This window comes from Schistocerca piceifrons, chromosome 6, assembly GCF_021461385.2.
Source record: "Schistocerca piceifrons isolate TAMUIC-IGC-003096 chromosome 6, iqSchPice1.1, whole genome shotgun sequence".
Taxonomy (NCBI): domain Eukaryota; kingdom Metazoa; phylum Arthropoda; class Insecta; order Orthoptera; family Acrididae; genus Schistocerca; species Schistocerca piceifrons.
Genome location: NC_060143.1, coordinates 379,630,976 through 379,651,727, shown reverse-complemented (window position 1 = coordinate 379,651,727; position 20,752 = coordinate 379,630,976). Strand labels below are relative to the sequence as shown.

The window sequence follows — 20,752 nt, the reverse complement described above, 5'->3', positions numbered from 1 at the left end:
TGAGACCGCCACCCGTGTTACATGTCCATAACGAACAACTGCATTGCTGTTTATCCTGTAGATGAGAGTAACTATTACTTCTCTTTAGCAACAACGAGACGTGTTTTTTTAAGTAAATACCATTTTGAAATTTAAAAAAAGACGTGCTAATATATCTAAATAATTTTATTTTTACATGAAAGCCTGTACCTTTATCTACTTTTCTACATAATTTCCACTTCAAGAAACACCTGGGAGGACAGCGTCCTCATGACGAAGTCAAAACAATGGTGATGCAGTGGCTAACAATTCAGGCGGCAGACTTCTGTGAGGAAACTGGTACAACGTTATGACAAGTGCGTCAATATTGAGGGAAATTATGTATAAAAGTAGATTAAGGGACAGGTTTTCATGTAAAAATAAAATTATTGAGATATCGTAGCACGTCTTTTTTAATTTCAAAACGGTACTTACTTAAAAAACACGCCTCGTATCTTTATTAATCAAACATGTACCGCATAATTGCTTCGTGCAAAGGCGGCTTGTAGTGGGGTGCCCAGGAGCTGTGAAATAGTATCTGTATCAAGTAATCATTCAGAGAGAGTCACGAGAAGTCAGTTGTAGTATAAATGTAAGCTGATGTAGACTTTGTGGCCATTTGGCTTCATGAGCACTCTGCCGCTACTGTTTTTTGCGCTTCGAGAAGCAAGCAGTGCTTCCTGCACTGGGTACGAGTTGTGCATGCACTGTGACTGCCGTGATGAAGCGTGAAGTAGCAGTCGGTTAGCACCGTGGTTCCCAACATAAAAGTAAATAAGACGGTAGTTCTGTTTCACAGATTCAAAATATCAATTTTTTGTGCTGAAAATATTCTCTGGAATCCCTTTTTATGTAGTGTTTATCGCAAGTTCGCCAGAAATTCCGTTATCGAGTTAGAATGCGATTTGTGAAAAAGTGTCTCCGGAAACTATTCACAGCTGGAAAAAATAGTCTACACGTAATTTCAGCGATGGTCTAACAGGCATTATGGCAAATACGAGCATGCTCGAAATTGAGATCGGACCAGCCTGTCACAACTTCTGCACAAAAGCGGACGAAAAGCGAATCGAGCGAGCAGAGCAACGGATGAAAGGCGCTGCAGAAAGGCCAACAGGACCATCACAGCCACGAAGAAGATGGTTGAGGCCGTCGTTTTGCACATGGAAGGATTGCTGTATGGTCCACGCTTCGCTGACTAGAGGTAAGTGTATCTTAACTATAAAAACTGTAATCCAACATTCTAAACGCGTCTTTCGCGAAACCATGTTTTTCAAATTGGCAGGAAACATAACTTTTGATTAAAATTTTATGCTTGCATTCTAGTTTGAATTCGCTATCAGCGTACGTAGCCGTTTCGCGAAGTCTTATAAAGTTTGTCGGTGCACGCTTTTTCTCGGTTTTGTAGGCGAAAAAAATGACGTATGATGATTTATACAAAATCATTTCGTTACAGATCCAATAGGAAAGCTTCGGCAATTCCCGTCGATAACCAATGTTCAAGCTGTAAGGCGTCCCTCCATCTGGTGCAGTGGTTGCAGGGAGCGTCCGGTGTGGACGTAAAAATGATTTCTTAGTTCAAGGAGGGCTGCCCCCTTAATCCGGCGGGAAGGGAGAGGTTAAAATGAAATTTTCCGAGGGGGCAGAGAAATGGGAGGAACACAAATTTTGTATATAGTTTATACGAAACGAATTTTTAAAATTATCTTTATCATTATTCCCTTATATAGCAACATTTATTAAATTGGAAATCAGTCCCGAAGTTTCAAAGGCAGACGAATGTCAGAACTATCACATAATCGCCTTGAATGTTTGTATATCCATATTGCTGACAAGATTAATATTCAGAAAAATGGAACAGTAAACAGGGAATCCGTTTGATGATGATTAGTTTTCTTTCGGAAAGGTAATGGCAGGGTAGGTTGTTTTGATGTTACGCTTGATAACGGATCCAAAACTTCATAAAATCGAGATACCTTCGTTGGATATGACGACTGTAAAAAGCCTCTGATGAAGTAAAATAGTAAAAGGTGTTTGAATTCTTACGAAAATAAGTGTAAGCTATAGCCTAAGACGGGTGCAACTTTTTGAAGAACGAAGAGGAAGAAACAAGAGTGGTTGAAAAGAGAGAAGTGCTCGTATTACAAATTATGTAAGTCAGGGATACGATCTTCTCGCCTACTGTCCAACCAGTACATCGAAGAGACAAATAAAGGTCAAATTTCTGGACGAATGGATTTCATTGATAGGATTCGCTGGTGACAATGTTATCCCCAGTGAAAGCGAGGAATTACCAGACTTTTTTCTTTTTTTATAATCACACCACTGAGTATCGAAATGGATTGAGAGTAAACTAAAGAAAGGCGAAAGTAATTAGCAGTAGCACAAATGAGATTAGTGAGAAACTTATCAAAATTACAGACCGCATAGACATATTGAGGGAATTCCGCTGCCTGCGGCATGTTTAAACGGTTGTGTATTGTGTGTATTAAACCGGATACCTAGAAACGACGGAGAGGCTTCGTCCCGTCGTGGCCCTCTGTGGGGGGAAGAGGGGGGGGGGGTGGAAGCATCAGTTACAGCTCGCGGTCATATTTGGTGTTTCTGCAGACAGAAGTAAGTAGCGCCCTCTACATTGTCCAGGCTGTTATCCCCCGTGCTACTACCATTTCTTCGACAGGAAGGTTATGTGTTTTTCAGCAAGACAATGCACGTCCACATACGGTTGCTGCGATGTAACGTGCTCTTAGTGGTGTGCGGCAACTGCCCTGCCCAGCAGGATCACCAGGCATATCGCCAGTTGAGCAATCATCGGCCATGCTGAATCAGGAGCCTGCTCGTTCTTTAGGACTTGCAAGAACCATTGCCGAATTGGAACAAAAGGTGCCAGATGCTGACAGTCTGTTGTTGGATGCCATTCGGCAAATTTATGATCGTTTGCTTACGAGATACACGTCTGTTTGTCGGAACTGGGGGCTACACTGTGTATTAATGCAACTGTTTGGGCATCTTTTACTGTGACGTGTGTTATATTTAGTCTGATTTCGTTATCATGGACTCTTACAGCGATGCAGTACCTGTCAGCTCACTTGTCACTAATATGCCGTTGTCCCTGACGATTTTTCATTTTTTTCAACAGTATATTATTGCGGTGTATGCTATCTTTGAAAATGTATGAAATTCGGTATTACTCAAATTCCCTCCACGACTCTGCAGACAGTCTTTCTTTCCATGACGTTTTCTTACAGCTTTTCGGTATACTTGCACCTCCATTTCAGAAGTTACACTCTCAGTCTCGGCGAGCTGTGGAAGTGATCGTGATTTGTCGGCGTACACTCGAGATTCCAAATATCCCCACTGAAATAAATAATATGGTGCGCAATCACAAGATACGGATGGCTAATTCACATTTTATATTACAGGGTGCAGTGAGCACACAGAACTGGCGAATTTGGGGTTCGAGTCCTCCCTCGTGTGTGTGTGTGTGTGTGTGTGTGTGTGTGTGTGTGTGTGTGTGTGTTGTGGTTCAAATGGCTCTGAGCACTATGGGACTTAACTTCTGAGGTCATCAGTTCCCTAGAACGTAAAACTACTTAAACCTAACTAACCTAAGGACATCACACACAGCCATGCCCGAGGCAGGATTCGAACCTGCGACCGTAGCGGTCGCGCGGTTCCAGACTGAAGCGGCTAGAACCGCTCGGCCACACCGGCCGGTTGTGTGCGTTGTTCTTAGCATAAGTTAGAGTATGTTAGTTTAAGTAGTGTATAAGTCTAAGGACTGATGACCTCTCCAGTTTGGTACCATAGGAATACACGCTCACGCTGACACACACACACACACACACACACACACACACACACACACACACACACTTGAATATTTGTGCACGACGAGCCATTGCATTCGCCGTGTGTGACTGTGTAGTATGGATTCACAAGCACCTTTATTCTCGATCTGTTCTTCTTTGAAGGGAATACACGCAGAGGTCCTGTCAGGTATGTTGTGACATCTGCGTGTTACCGAGAACTCCTTGTGTAGCATGTGATTCCTGCTTTTGATGAGCGCAACTGTGTGGAAGCAACTGTTTTCAAGCAAGATGAGCCAACACCTCATGTCACTCTCCTTGTGAAAAATCTGTTTAATGCAACCTTCCACGAACGTATGGTTCAAATGGCTCTGAGCACTATGGGACTCAACTGCTTAGGTCATTAGTCCCCTAGAACTTAGAACTAGTTAAACCTAATTAACCTAAGGACATCACAAACATCCATGCCCGAGGCAGAATTCGAACCTGCGACCGTAGCGGACTTGCGGTTCCAGACTGCAGCGCCTTTAACCGCTCGGCCACTCCGGCCGGCCACGAACGTAGGATCTCAAGAGATTTTACGGATGTGTGGCATCACCCAATTTTCGGCTGTGGAGGTATTTAAAAGAACGCCTTCACGAGGGACACATTCGGTCTTTACCTGAAGGCCAGTACACGGGAAAACGTCAGATTCCACCGGAACTGCTGGGGGGCAACTGTTGATCACGTCGTTTTGCGGATGTAGCATTTCGTCAACGTCTCTGATGCTCATATTGAAAAAAATTCTACAAGTGGCGGTTAATAGTAAAACCAACATTATGCGTTTCTCACTTGTTTTAACTTTTCTGCCCACGCCTCGTTCCTAATCCATTACATTTGGAAACATTTCTGTATATCTTTCTTGGATTCAAAGTGTCAGATTTGCACCTGGTGGGTAAAATTAGAACTAATTTTTTTCCAGAATAAATCGGTTCCGCCTTAACATATTACCATGTCTGCCATACGATAATTACAGCTCACACTGGACCTTTGTAAGTAGCTGAATTTTGATTATAGCCACCCAGTAAAACTGATAAAAAATATGGATCACTGCAAATTTAAATCTCTAGTCAGCCTATAGTACAGGGTGTACATAAAGTCCAGGAACACTTTCAATTATTTATTGCACAAGAATTAAACATTTTACAGACAATACATATTGCATTTTGATGATAAACTCTGAAAGATTTCTTACAAACATTCGATATACACGACGCACAAATTTCTTTGGATTCCTTATGATTGTCTCTCGTACTCGCTCCACATTCACTTAACCCACACTGGGACGACCGCTTCTCTTTGCCAGGCACAAGCAACCCGTCGGGACGAATTTGTTGTACCAGTGGTAAATGGCCTTCCTTGTTGGTGGCTTCTTACCGTACTTGGATCTAACCATCCGCTGAAGAACTGTAGCACACTAGATTTTGTCGAACTCCAACACACACAAAGCTCGCTCCGCACCCGAACTCGCCATGTTTGCGACTAGCGCTGACTATCGGCATATTACCAAACTACGCTGTGGCGGCATACATGGAAAAAGACTTTCAGGGCTTCTCTTCATAATGACATCTGTATATCTGTACAATGTTTGGTTCTTATGCAATAAATAACTGAAAGTGTTCCCGGACTTTATGTGCACCCTGTACTACTTGTGACAAAATGCTGTAGAATGTTAGCCTATGGAGTCATTTAATTACTGTTCATGGAAGATACTGGACTGGCAGTTTGTAGCGGGCTGTTTGGTGACACTCGGAGTGTTGATGTAAATCACATCCGGCACGTGCTAAGTAGAAGAGCTTCACTAAAGGAAAGGTCACCATCGACTCCTCAAAGTCGCAGAAATTCAGAAAAAAAGAGGAGAAAAAATCGAAGGAACTATTCACAATGGTCGCAAATTTCTCGAAAAAAACTTGGGCCAATATAGCTGCTAACTTTCCAGAAAATCGTATAATCGCTTTCCAACTGGGCTCTGTTAGGCAAGGAAGAGTGGAAGCGAGATAAGTGCCGTAATTTTTGACTGTGTGCTACATCAAAATGTTCCACGTAGCTGAACAGTAGACATGACACTGAAAGAAACGTGTGCAACGCACTGTCAGAATTTTCCTCGGCGGCATTTACATGTAATTCGTCATAGCTTATCTAGAGTAATTTGCGGCCAGCAATTTTTCATTTGCGTAGAAAGAAATGTAGTTACCTCTTTCCGGAGCGGGGGTCGTTAATCTTGCGTCCCAGTCGGTTAGAGATTTCAGATCGCACGTCGGAATCAGTGATACGCATCATTTGCGGAGTGCTTCACATAGACGGCTCCACGTCACTGGGTGGGTGGGGCGGATTTTCACGAACGGGGTTAAAGGGTGTGTAAGCACTGACGAGGCCTTGTCGCGTACCTGTCGCTGGTATGCTACACTACTGGCCCTTTAACATTGCTACACCAAGAAGACATGCAGATGATAAACGGGTATTCATTGTACAAATATATTGTACTACAACTGACATGTGATTACATTTTCACGCACTTTGGGTGCATAGAACCTGAGAAATCAGTACCCAGAACAACCACCTCTGGCCGTAATAACGGTCTTGATACGCCTGGGCATTGAGTCAAACAGAGCTTGGATGGCGTGTACAGGTACAGCTGCCCGTGCGGCTTCAACACGATACCACAGCTCATCACGAATAGTGACTGGCGTATTGTGACGAGCCAGTTGCTCGGCCACCATTGACCAGACGTTTTCAGTTCGTGAGAGATCTGGAGAAGTTCTGGCCAGGGCAGCAGTCGAACATTTTCTGTATCCAGAAAGGCACGTACAGGACCTGCAACATGCGGTCGTGCATTATCCTGCTGAAATGTAGGGTTTCGCAGGGATCGAATGAAGGGCAGAGCCACGGGTCGTAACACATCTAAAATGTAACGTCCACTGTTCAAAGTGCCGTCAATGCGAATAAGAGGTGACCGAGACGTGTAACCAGTGGCACACCATACCATCACGCCAGGTGATACGTCAGTATGGCAACGACGAATACTCGCTTCCAATGTGCGTTCACCGCGATGTCAACAAACACGAATGCGACCATCATAATGCTGTAAACAAAGCCTGGATTCGTCCGACAAAAAATGACGTTTCGCCATTCGTGCACCCAGGTTCATCGTTGAGTATACCATCGCAGACGCTCCTGTCTGTGATGCAGCGTCAAGGGTAACCGCAGCCATGGTCTCCGAGCTGATGGTCTATGCTGCTGCAAACGCCATCTAACTGTTCCTGCAGATGGTTGTTGTCTTACAAACGTCCCCATCTGTTGACTCAGGGATCGAGACGTGGCTGCACTATCCGTTACAGCCATGCGGATAAGATGCCTGTCATCTCGACTGCTAGTGATATGAGGCCGTTGGGATCCAGCACGGCGTTCCGTATTACCCTCCTAAACCCACCGATTCCACATTCCACATTCTGCCAACAGTCATTGGATCCCGACCAACGCGAGCAGCAATGTCGCGATACGATAAACCGCAATCGCGATAGGCTACAATCCGACCTTGATCGAAGTTGGAAACGTGATGTTACGCATTTACCTCCTTACATCACAACGACGTTTCACCAGGCAACGCCGGTCAACTGCTGTTTGTGTATGAGAAATCGGTTGGAAACTTTCCTTATGTCAGCACGTTGTAGGTGTCGCCACCGGCGCCAACCTTGTGTGAATGCTCTGAAAAGCTAATCGTTTGCATATAACAGCATCTTCTTCCTGTCAGATAAATTTCGCGTCTGTAGCACGTCATCTTCGTGGTGTAGCAATTGCAATGGTCCGTAGCGTATTTGTTCTTCGTACTCAGGCATTCTTTCTGTACATTCTTGATGCTGTTGAAAGTTTCCTTTAAAAATCATGGTTTGTTTGATTTTTTGAACTCTTACTGGCTGGATTGATTGGTTGCATCTCTGCTGCTGTTTAGCTTTGGATGACTTTTTGCATTTCCAACTGCGAGGGAAACCAAATATATTTGCCTGTGAGATTACAACATGAATTTAGCCGTATTTTACAATCTTTCTAAGAAAAAGAGCAACCTGATTAAATCCTGGACTTTTCAGTTAATCTGTAATTAAACAAATTGATCCCCGTGTGTTAATTATCTGCTTAACAATTCTGCTCGGGAGATGGACCCTGTGTGTTGATAACTTTTGTAGCAAACTAATCCTGAAATGAAAATGCCTTACCTCGTAACGTAACTGCTTAGAAACGCGGTGCTTGCTGCTCTCTGTGCACGAGCTGCACATTGCTAACTACAGATGCTGAGAGCTTAGAACAATGATCCAGACGACAAGTAAACTATTTTATATACATCATTTAGTGAGGCACTCCTTTAAATCAAAATGAATTGGATCGAGGATGTGTACAATGCTGTTAGCTGAAATATTCCTTTAAAAATGGCTTTTAAATTATCTGATATGTTATTACTCGTACAAAATTCATGTTACAATATTCATTAACACTGCCAGACGGCAACATTGATACCAAACTGGTACTCTCACAAATGTTAGACATACAATTAATAAACATGAAAACTATCTTACAGTGAAAATTACACATCTTAAATGAAAAACATATAGTACCCTGCTATGGATGTCTCATACAACAATGAATGCTAACTACGCGACTCCGGTGCCAATAAATAAAAATTGTCTTCATTCCTTTTCATACTCTTTTCAATCTAAATCACTGATCTACATCTACATGGATGCTCTGCAAATCACATTTAAGTGCCTGGCAGAGGGTTCATCGAACCACCTTCACAGTTCTCTATTATTCCAATCTCGTATAGCGCGCGGAAAGACTGAACACCTATATCTTTCCGTAAGAGCTCTGATTTCCCTTATTTTATCGTGGTGATCGTTCTTCCCTATGAAGGTCGGTGTCAACAAAATATTTTCGCATTCGGAGGAGAAAGTTGGGGATTGGAATTTCGTGAAGATTCCGTCGCAACGAAAAACACCTTTCTTTTAATGATTTCCAGCCCAAATCCAGTATCATTTCTGTGACATTCTCTCCCATATTTCGCGATAGTACAAAACGTGCTGCCTTTATTTGAACTTTTTCAATGTACCCTGTCAGTCTTATCTGGTAAGGATCACACACCGCGCAGCAGTATTCTAAAAGAAGACGGACAAGCGTAGTGTAGGCAGTCTCCTGAGTAGGTCTGTTACATTTTCTAAGTGTCCTGCCAATAAAACGCAGCCATTGGTTAGCCTTCTCCACAATATTTTCTATGTGTTCTTTCTAATTTAAGTTGTTCGTAATTGTAATACCTAGGTAATACTTAGGTAGTAATCAAATACTTCTCCTCTTTTTCACGTTATTCAATCCCAAATCATTTTACTTAAACACAAATGCACTTAACTTTGCATCTACATTGCCATGAGTCGTCTCTTCGGCCTCTGTCTCACTGCTAATGTAACGATAGAACTCCGGCGCTCCTCGCTGCCCAGCAGCGATGACAAAACAAATGCATCTCCTAGCGTAATTCTTACTCTGACCAAAGACTGCGCGCGAGCAATAAGTAATTCAAAATTGTCGCTTAGCGTTTGAGACACCCTAAGTATGTACAAATTCCAGAAATGCAAATAACAAACTCCCAGTAGACCTGTTTCACAGTCACACCACTCGTTTGGAAGGTGACGCAAGACGAAGAGAGAATTTACCCTTTAATCACAGGAATGTGCGTCAGTGTCGTGGGTTAAATACCAAAAGTCATTGCTGTGACTCTACTTAGGTTTGCCCACAGGTGCACACTTCTTTTTAGTCCTGTCCAAACTGAGAGTTTCTCATCTCTAAAGCATTTGACCACGGGCTGCCAACTCAAAAAATGAGCAGAAAGACATTTATTGTTTGACAGCCCAGCGCAATTTCCTCGGCTTTTTAAAGATAAGAGGCAGCTGGACTGTCCAAAATCATTGCGTGAGAATGTAGAGGCGCTGTTGACAGCACAGAAGCAGCTGTGTGCGGGTAGGAGCCTCGCTGACGGCTGCATCGTCATTGTCGGATGAGAAATTTCTCACAGTCTGTTGCGCCCCTTTGTTCCGCCCTCGGAGTTGCCATTGAGCGCGGATCATTTCTGAGAATCGCTGTTTACATCGACTCTACAGGAACTACTAATTTCCCTATCATTTTCTTTTGTACGAAAATGCCTGTCTCTCAGACGAGTAATGTTACGCCTTCTCAGCACCTAATTACTGGAATTCTACGCTGTCATTAATATTCTAGTGGTTCTCTGTGTTTTGAAAAAGGCAGTCAAAACTTCTTAATTTCATGCACTGTACCTAAATACAATGCATGCCAGTAGCGAATTATTTTCTTTGAATGTGAAACTTCTTTCGAAATAGGGGCGGGAGGCACAGGCACTAATGACAGCGCAATGCGAGTAGTCTCATTGTAGATTAGTCTGCAGAAGCTGCGGTAAGGCCAAACGATTCACTATACAGTCGTTTCTTCCTGTGATGGCGAATCTTATACCCAGATATGGAATAGTGGATGTGGAGGACCTTCGTCAGTGATATATATAAAATTTGTCTTCGGACCGTTTCGTCCTCTGTACCAACCTCTTCATATCAGAAACTTCCTGGCAGATTAAAACTGTGTGCCGGACCGAGACTCGAACTCGGGACCTTTGCCTTTCGGGGGCAAGTGCTCTACCACTGGCGGAAGTAAAGCTGTGAGGACGGGGCGTGAGTCGTGCTTGGGTAGCTCAGATGGTAGAGCACTTGCCCACGAAAGGCAAAGGTCCCGAGTACGAGTCTCGGTCCGGCACACAGTTTAAATCTGCCAGGAAGTTTCATATCAGCGCACACTCCGCTGCAGACTGAAAATCTCATTCTCTTCATATCACATTAGTACTTGCATCCAATGTTCTTCATTGGATATACTCCAGTCAGCTTCATATTTGCCACGTTATTATCAGAGAGCATTGGTAATCAAATTGTTTTCAACTGCTGCTGTTGCGATCTTCGCTCTGAAGGATCGTTTAATGTAGCTTTCCATGCTAGGTTAGCCAACGGCCTTGCCGCAGTGGAAACACCGGTTCCTGTCAGATCACCGAAGTTAAGCGCTGTCGGGCTGGGCTTGCACTTGGCTGGGTGACCATTCGGTCTGCCGAGCGCTGTTGGCGTGCGGGGGGCACTCAGCCCTTGTGAGGCAAACTGAGGAGCTCCGGTTTCGGAAACTGATATACGGTCGGGAGAGCGGTGTGTTGACCACGTGGCCCCCCATATCCGCATCCAATGACGCCTCTGGGCTGGGATGACACGGCGGCCAGTCGGTATCGTTGGGCCTTCATGGCCTGTTCGGGAGGAGTTTAGATTTTTTTAGTTTTTTTCCATGCTAGGTTTCCCGGCGAATGGCTGTTCATCTCTGCATAACTACACCTATAAAAGCCTGAATAACCAATTACTGCCACGCGGATCGCTGTGAGACGTAAAAGCATGAGTGTTAATGAAGTTCTGGAACGTTCTGACAGGGATGTGCAGCAATGCCAACCCCAGTACCGTGACCAGCTGCGCTAGATTTCTCGGTTGAGGAATGTCTCAGTTGAGGGTTCTTGGCGCCTACAGCCTGATCAAGGTGATGCCACAGATTCTCGATCGACTTTAAATCAGGGCAGTTCATGGCCATAGTAGTACAGCAAACCATCCTGCTGCTCTGCGAGCCACGCACGTGCACTGCGAGCTGTGTGACACGTTGAATTGTACTGCTGGTAGATGTCGTAGTGCCAATGAAAAACAAATAGCATAATGATGATGATCCCCAAGGATAGATACATACTTGTGTTCATCAATTGTGCCTTCCAGAATGCCGAGATCGTCCAGGGAATGTCACTAAAATATTTCTCAGGCCAAAACGCTTCCACCTGCGACCTGGACCCTTCCGACCATTGTTGTAGAGTGTTCGGATTCAGACGTTTCACTCCGACGGTGCATAAACGGTGATCCATTTAAAAGGTAATCTATCGCCACTGTGGCCGGCCGTTGTGGCCGAGCCGTTCTAGGGGCTTCAGTCTGGAACAGCGCGATCGCCACGGTCGCAGATTCGAATCCTGCCTCGGGCATGGATGTGTGTGATGTCCTTAGGTTAGTTAGGTTTAAGTAGTTCTAAGTCTAGGGGACATGACTTCAGATGTTAAGCCCCATAATGCTTAGAGCCAATTGAACCATTTTTTCGCCACTGTGTCGACGGTCAGTTCCGGTACTGGCGTGCAAATTCCAGCCTTCTTCGCTGATGAACAGCAGTCAGCAAGGCCTGCTGCGGAGGCCTGTACACAGCAACGTTCGCTGAATGGTCGTTGAGGAGACAATTTTTCTAGCCTCTAGGTTCATCAGGGCAGTCAGTTTCTCAGCAGCTGCACGTCTGTTCGCCCATATACATGTCCGCAGTCGTCGTTCCCCCTTGTCATCTATGGCCCATGGTGCACCGCAGTTGCCCCGGTACAGGATTTGGATAGTGTCATTTTGCCATACACTGCATACTTCAACCACGACGGCACTAGAACAGTTTACAAACTTAGTCTTTTCGGTAATGCTTCTAGGCTTGGATTGAAAGCCAGTGATCATGCCCTTTTGGACATCAGATTAATCGCTCTGTTCCGCATTAAGTCAACATCTGATCTGTTTTCCACGTCCACCCCCGCCCCCCCCCCCCTCTCCCCGACCCGAAAAGCTTTATATACTCTCCTCTGCTTGTGTTGCAACCTGACGTTTGTGTAGGGTTATTGCACGTTCTCGTCGAAAATGGGCGGTGCTCAAATTAATGTGACTGGACTGTATACTTAAACCAATATCCATTTGAATCTGCTTGCTATATTCGAGTCTTGGTCTTCCTCTACAACTTTTACCCTGTGAACTTCGCTCAATTACCAAGGACCATTTCTTCATGCCTCTGGATGTATGCTATTATCCGATTACTTCTTTTAGTTAAGTTATTCAATAAGCAACAAATGTCTGTTTTCCACAGTTCGATAGAGTACCCTCTAATTATTTACTTTATCTGCCCATCTATTCTTTAGCATTCTTCTGTAACACCCCATTTCAAACCTGTCTTCTCTTTGTGTGTCTATTTTCTTTATGTGTTTAACGCCAACGTTTCACTTCCGTACAAGGCCACTAGAGAAGTACATCCAGAAAAGACTTCCTAACACTTAAATCAATATTCGATGTTAACAAATTCCTCTTTTTCAGAAATGCTTCCCTTGCTATTTTCAGTCTGCGTGCTATATCCCCCGTACTTTAGCCGTCGTTAGTAATTTTGCTGCCTCCTTATCCATTTCCTTCATCATCAGATGTTTTAATTCGATTACATCCCCTTAGCCTGGTTTTAATTTGTTGGTTTTTATCTTCTGACGTCTGTCTAAGGCGCTATGCATATCGTTCAACTGTTCTTCGTAGTCCTTTTGCCGCCTCTGAAGAGCTTTAATTCCCTTACCAAATTTCTCCGTGGTTTCCTTCACAGCTTTCTTGTACAGACTTAACATCGCCAGGAATAGGATACAATCCGGTTTCACTCCGTTGTTAACTTCACTTTGTAGCGTTTCTCAACAGAAAAAGATAATAAAGAAAATACGACGTATTTTTATATGATTATCGTTTGGTTATGTAGATATGAATTAATTAATTAAAATGTGGTTCATGGATTTTATCTCTGCTAGTAAACATGACTTTTAAGGAAGCACTGAATAACTGGTAAATAGTCACGGACGGTTTTCTTTAAATGTACAAGCGATCTCAGACGCTAAGCGCCGATGTTTAAATATCGTAGCTAAATGGCCAGGATTGCAGTATTTTTCGGAAACTCAAGTGTACATGCTCAACTGGAAACAGGAGAAATTCCCGAAGACATACTTCTGGGAGACAGTGGCTATCAGTGTTGCAGGTTTTTGTTGACGTCGGTACTTCGTGAAGAAACGGCGGATGAGTGGATCTATAATCTTGCCCACAAGAAAGCAAGATCAGCAGTTGAGAGAATGTTTGAGGTACTCAAAACACGATTTCCCTGTTTGAGTTCAGGACTCAGAGTGAAAGTGAATCGTGCAACAGTTATAATAGTTGGACCATTTGTCTTGCACAATATGGCTGTCAACGCATCTGAGCAGGCGCCTGAAATTGATGACAATACATACGCTAGGAGAAAAGTGCATGCAGAATTTGCAGTACCTGCAGAAAATGAAGCCAACAGGGGTCATAATGCAGTGAGAGCGGCATTCATTAAAAACATATTTACGTAAGAAGTTAAAAATTGAAATGTACAAAGTGTCAATTGGAAAGCCAGATTTTTTTTTTTTCCTTTCTTTTAGTTCTAGTTACTTCTGTCTCCTGGTTATTAAATTTCGTATCAGAACAAGAACACCCAAATGATATTATAAACTATCTGTTACACAACCAATTCGTCCCAAAAACATTAATCAGAGATAATGAAAATGTATTGCCGGCCGGTGTGGCCGTGCGGTTAAAGGCGCTGCAGTCTGGAACCGCAAGACCGCAACGGTCGCAGGTTCGAATCCTGCCTCGGGCATGGATGTTTGTGATGTCCTTAGGTTAGTTAGGTTTAACTAGTTCTAAGTTCTAGGGGACTAATGACCTCAGCAGTTGAGTCCCATAGTGCTCAGAGCCATTTGAACCATTTTTTTTGAAAATGTATAAAAAACACAGCATATAACTTCGGGATGAAAAATCTGTCCACGAAGAAATTCCATTAGGCAACATACCAACAGAAAACGAAGGTAACAGCAGTCACAATACGAGTGTAACATTTATTAACAAGGTATTTACACAAAAGGTTAAAAGATTGGAAAAATTTACAATCTGTCAGATTCAGAGTTTCCATTCTTATCTCAAGTTGTGCAAGCAATCAATGTACTTTGATTTTATGTTCACACTCGAGGCATTCTATTCTTCTCTTGTAAAACTTGTATCTCTTATCGAAAACATTTTCTGTTCTTTCGTTTTTGGGATCAGATGCTGACACTAAAACAGAATCCTGGCTGGCTTGGTGCGCATCTACCTGTAATTAGAGGTTATTTCATTTCCAAAATACGCGATGATGTGCTCTCACAGTAAAGTTATTACATTACAGGGTGAATCAAAAAGAATTATCAGATTTTAAAAAATATCATAACTATTATGTTACTTGAGATATGTGCGTGAACAACGTACTGTTGGAAACAAAAGAGCAAACTCTCGAGTTTTACATGGTTCCCGATAGGTAGCAGCAGTGTGCGCCCACTTCAGTTTTAGTAAAAATGGTGTCGGGACAACAAAAAGCGTTTTGTGTTCTACGTTTTGCGCAGTACGGGTCAGTAATAACGGTTCAGCGTGGCTTTCGTATTGGGTATGGTGTGGATCCTCCTACAACACAGAGCGTTAGACGATGGCATGAACAATTCCGTAAAGCAGGTTGTTTGTGTAAAGACAATTCGCCGGGCCGTCCCCGCGTGTCTAAAACAGACGTAGAATGCATCCGCCATAGTTTCACGAGTCCGCGGAAATCCGTTCGACAGCTCAAAATGCCCCCGATGTCCTTCTGGCGTGTGTTGCGTCGACGTTTACACATGGAACCATACAAAATTTAGCTACACCAAGCTCCTCGTGTAGATGACCAAAAAACGTGTGCAGTTCTTTAATTTCATTCTTGGCAACATGGAGGATGACAGTTTTCTTCAACACTTAGTGTTTAGTGACGAGACAACATTCCATTTCAATGGAAAGTTGAACCGTCATAATGTGTGAATATGGGGTGCGAAACAACCACATGAAGTTGTACACCGTGACAGGAAACTTCCAAATTTAATGTGTTTCGTGCAGTTTCACGGGGAAAGGTGTATGGTCAACCTGTCTTTGCCGAGAACACTGTTACAGGAACTCTATATGCTCGAGAACTTTCTTTTCCCACAGTTAGAGAATGATTCGAACGACTTCATTTACCGACGGGATGGGGCACACTGGCATCTGGAAGCGCGTGAATTTTTAAATCAAAGGATTATTGAACGATGGATCGATCGCACTGGACTACATGATTCAGCCTTACATTACTGGCCTCCAAGGTCACCGGACCTCACTGTATGTGATTATTTCTAGTGCAGGTTTATAAAAGACTGTATATATGCCTCCGTTACCAAAGACAATGAATGAACTGAGACGTTGCATAACAGCAGCTGTGCAACTGTAACTCAAGACATGTTCGCAGCAGTGTGGGAACAATTTGAATACCGCATTGACATATGCCGTGCATATCAAGGGGGCATATTGAACACCTATGGAAAGGTATGAAAAAACTGAGTTTCCCATTCATCAAAAAACAAAATTGTTTTTTTATTAGTTTCAGAAAAATAGACGTGCGTAATCGGATGACACACCCTGTATTTAAACGCTTTACCTTTCTTAAGAGGTCAATGTAAACATCCTCTTCTGCGTTTTCATTTTCATTGTCATCAACAAAATATATTCGTGTGAAGTTACAACTATCTCCTCACTGCCAGAGCTGTAACCAGTATTATCTATATCAGAACACGAGAGTAGCGGATAACATTATGAACTACCTTTTACGCAGCAAACTTGCTTCAAAATAATTTATGCGATCGTTTAAAAACTTTTACAAACTGCTACACATTACATCAAGATGAAAATCTGCATCGTCATGGTAGGGACTGGAAATAGTAAAAAAATTGTAGCTTCAGGTCTGCAATTAGCTTTTGTCCACTTTCTGTAACAGTAGGCCTTTCGAAATTACCACCTCAAGTTTTATGCATTTCAACCTTGAATACATTTGACACTGGTTTTGCTCCAGTTTACATACCACATACCTAAAAAATGGAATCTAATAATTAGAAATTGTGTCTTGAAATTATACCTTCTCGTGCGCTAATGCTTTCTTGGTCCTTTTCTTAACGTTTTCGTAACAAGCTCTCAAACTCTTTCAGTCACGATCTGTCCCGATACTACGAGACTTAGTCAACGCCAACTTCTCTCCATGCCTTCACCTTTTTGGCCGCAGTGACTTTATCTGTTTTTTTTTTTTTTTTTTTTTTTTTTTGCTCTCAGTTATATGTTTATATTGTCCCAACACAATTCCCAGCAGTAAATCTTTCTCGTATTGAGAAAATTTTGAGGATCGCTCCTTTTTCTGTTTACTTGCTTCCATAGTTATAGCACGACACCGTCGATAATAAATACTGTGTATCTCTGACGTACGATAAATATCTGCGATCGAAGCACAATAATCGTGTCGATAGTCGATTTCAGCCGTGTTGCCAGAGCATTTTACGCGCTACCTTAGATTAAATCTGAACCTGCTTCGGTGGATCCAAGTTCAGCGTTATACAAGAGAGCTGTCCTGAACGAGCTCAATTTCTGATCGAATTTCAAATTTGATCTCCATTCAGCGATATTCCTAGCTCGGTCCAAGGATAACCTTCGTTCAACACCTACAGATAGAACAACATACCACAGACAATGTAGAAAAAGCAATCGAAATTTTGCATATAACACCTAAAGGTCACTTGCTCAATATTCTGGAAGAGGTCGAAATCTACACATCTACACACATGCACACAAATATCCTCAACGAATACTCAACCAGAAATTAGATCTAAAACATAAACATTGTATAGAAAACTTTATTCAAACCATCGATCATGAAAACGGACAAACAATCAAAGTCATAAGCTAAGCCAAACCAATCACACAATCATAGATAAAAATAAACAACATGGTAACAAAGGGAAATCGATAAGTAACTGCTCTGATGTAAACTTTTAACATCGTTGGTTAATCGTCAAACAAAAAATTGTCAAACACAACAAACAAAATTAAGGCTATAATTTCCAACAAAGCTACGTCAAAAAATAACTTTAAAAGACATGAGAAAAACGCTTAAGTGACTAAACAGCGATGTTATAGGTAAGTAAAGAATTCCATAAATGTATGGTTGTTAATCTCATATATGGCAAGTAGACTACAGTCTGCCCTAGAAAATAGTATACAATAAAACCATTACTCTCAGATCGCCTGATGATGGCAATAGTGATGAAACAGGCCTGTCTTGATTAAATAAACATCTCAAAAAAGAAGCAGCTTTTTGGACTTAATTCATAATGTCTTCACACGATAACGAGGTTGTTTTGAACCACGTTTTTACTGGGTGCAACACCTGGGTTTCTCAGAAGCGTCCAGACCCAAAGCTTCCAGTCAATAGATTGGCATCTTTTACGATCTGCACCAAAAAAAAAATAAATTAATAAATAAAAATAAATCTGGGCGCCAAAAAGATTAAGGTACAGTGTTTTCGGACCTAAAGGGTGTCCTACTCAAAGGCTTAATATGTACAGGAGAGACTAATGCGCAGCAGCCCACTGTCTGACCCTTCATTGACTACGCCGCGCCATTCAAAATGAGGGGCGTGGGTTGTCCAGCGCTATTGTGCTTCTTCACGGCATTGTATTCTGATACGTTGAAGCGGGAAGTTTTAGAACGTCCGCCTTTTAGCTCGTACTTGGTACATTGAGTATGCAGAAGGCGCAGGAAAACTTGTGGTGAGCTACGGCAAACGTTTCAGTTTGAAATGCAATTACGTAGCAAATTTGTTATCAAAATATATTGTGAAATAAGATTTCTTTCGTCATCTCCAATAAAAAAGTTCTGGAGAAACAAACTGTTTCTTTTAGAATAACACTCATATTTCCTCATTTATTGCGACACTAACATGAATTTGCTATCGTTGGTCCTGGGTGCAGCAGAAGAAAAGGGGCAGATACTGTGAAAGGCACACTTCTCACTAGGTCATTAACAGCTCGTCATGGCGGCACTAAGTTTCCGCGGTGCTCGGACAAAGACTCATTCGCTTATCTCAGCTCGAACAATAGCCAGCTTTTACCGAGTATAGTGCGGTGCCCCTCTGTTCTGCGATGGGAAGAATTTAGTCAACTAACATCACTGGTTCAAATGGCTCTGAGCACTGAGGTCATCAGTCCCCTAGACTTAGAACTACTTAAACCTAACTAACCTAAAGACATCACACACATCCATGCCCGAGGCAGGATTCGAGCCTGCGACCGTAGCGGTCGCGCGGTTCCAGACTGACGCGCCTAGAACCGCTCGGCCACACCGACCGGCCAACTAACATCACCGACATCGCATGCTGTTAGGCGCTGGTCGGCTTGTGATTAGCGTTGCTGACTCCCGATCACTGCTCCCATGGTTCTATTCTGCACCTGGTCTCGGTCTTCCTTCGCTCTGAGTTAATGTCGTGTCGTCCTCATTATCATTTCATCATCATCGTAGCGCAAGTCGCACCATATAAAAAGACCTTTACCAGGTGGCCGAACAACCTAGAAGGGGCTCCAGGCGAACAATGTTCATTTTCTAAAATCAGCTGTTGACGTCCACAGTGTTGGACCGAGAGTACGCCAGTTTGGAAAAATAATGAATTGTTAGCGTGTCGTAAGACACCAGCTACATATATATGGCGCCAGGGTTTCTGGAACTATTCAGCAAAATCCGAAGAATTCTTCGGACGGAATCCCTCGGATTTTGCTGAATAGTTCCACCGTAGCGCCATTTTCAGGAGTGGCCAACATTTGCAACTGGTTTTTTTTTTCTTTTTTCTTTTTTTTCCCATACACTTTCGTGTGTGTATGTATTGTAACGTGAGCGTTCAGTCAACAAACAGTGGAAGTTGTGCGCTTACGTAACCGGTATCTGATGAAAAGAGTCGCCAAATCCCTCTGAAATTGTGACACTTTTAATAAAAATAGTCAGAAAACTTACAGCTATGTACTAAAGAAGGGGGGTGGTGGTTAGTCCCGTCGACAACGAGGTCATTAGAGACGGAGAGCAAGCTCGGGTTAGGGAAGGATTGGGAAGGAAATCGGCCGTGCCCTTTCAAAGGAACCATCTCGGCATTCGCCTGAAACGATTTAGGGAAATCACGGAAAACCTAAATCAGGATGGCCGGAGACGAGGTTGAACCGTCGTCCTCCCGAATGCGAGTCCAGTGTACTAACCACTGCGCCACCTCGCTCGGTATGTACTAAAGAAGCTATCATATGAAATTCTGTACTGTTCAGTGAAGCCAACAGTGCTGTAATGCGTGATGCGTAACACGGTACGTGTCTTGCAATTCCAACACACAGAACTAACAGAGTAAAAACCCTGCATAAAATTACAAACTGAACTTCGAAAGAATAAATGCTCAAAATGCTTTTGTAAAAATCCCCTGCAAATTTACACGTCCTAAGTAAGTAAAATATCGAAAATCAAGACCCACACGCGCGAACATGTAAAACTGGACTGTAAAGCCATCCATCCATCGACAGTCGAACATGTTGGCCAACAAGCACCTGACACCAAACCCAACGGCGAACCCAACATGTTGGGTGTGCTCCATACACTGTCAAGCTTCAGACCGAGTTTGATGATACAGCGTCATTTGTGCAATGGATTTCGAATCGGCTTTGGTTGTTTGTGGCGCTATTTTTTGCCTGATCAAAAGGACTTTTTGTTGTTCTCAAAGAAGATTTCTTAAAGGTATTATCTTAGTGTTAACCTGAACTCACTATCTTTTGTCATCAGTCTACTGAATGGTTTGATGCAGCCCGCCACGATTTCCTTTCCTGTGCTAACCTCTTCATCTCAGAGTAGCACTTGCAACCTACGTCCTCAATTATTTGCTTGACGTATTCCAATCTCTGTCTTCCTCTACAGTTTTTGCCCTCTACAGCTCCCTCTAGTACCATGTAAGTCATTTCCTCATGTCTTAGCAGATGTCCTATCATCCTGTCTCTTCTCCTTATCAGTGTTTTCCACATATTCCTTTCCTCTCCGATTCTGCGTAGAACCTCCTCATTCCCTACCTTATCA

General features: G+C 43.0%; 1 protein-coding gene and 1 pseudogene across 2 annotated transcripts in view; both read left to right on the top strand.

Moving 5' to 3' along the window:
* LOC124802407 (ATP-binding cassette sub-family G member 1-like) overlaps positions 1–20,752 on the top strand; it is a 794,031-nt gene that overhangs the window by 49,185 nt on the left and 724,094 nt on the right. The gene's annotated exons all lie outside the window — the stretch shown is intronic.
* On the top strand, positions 10,902–11,019 carry LOC124803625 (annotated as a pseudogene).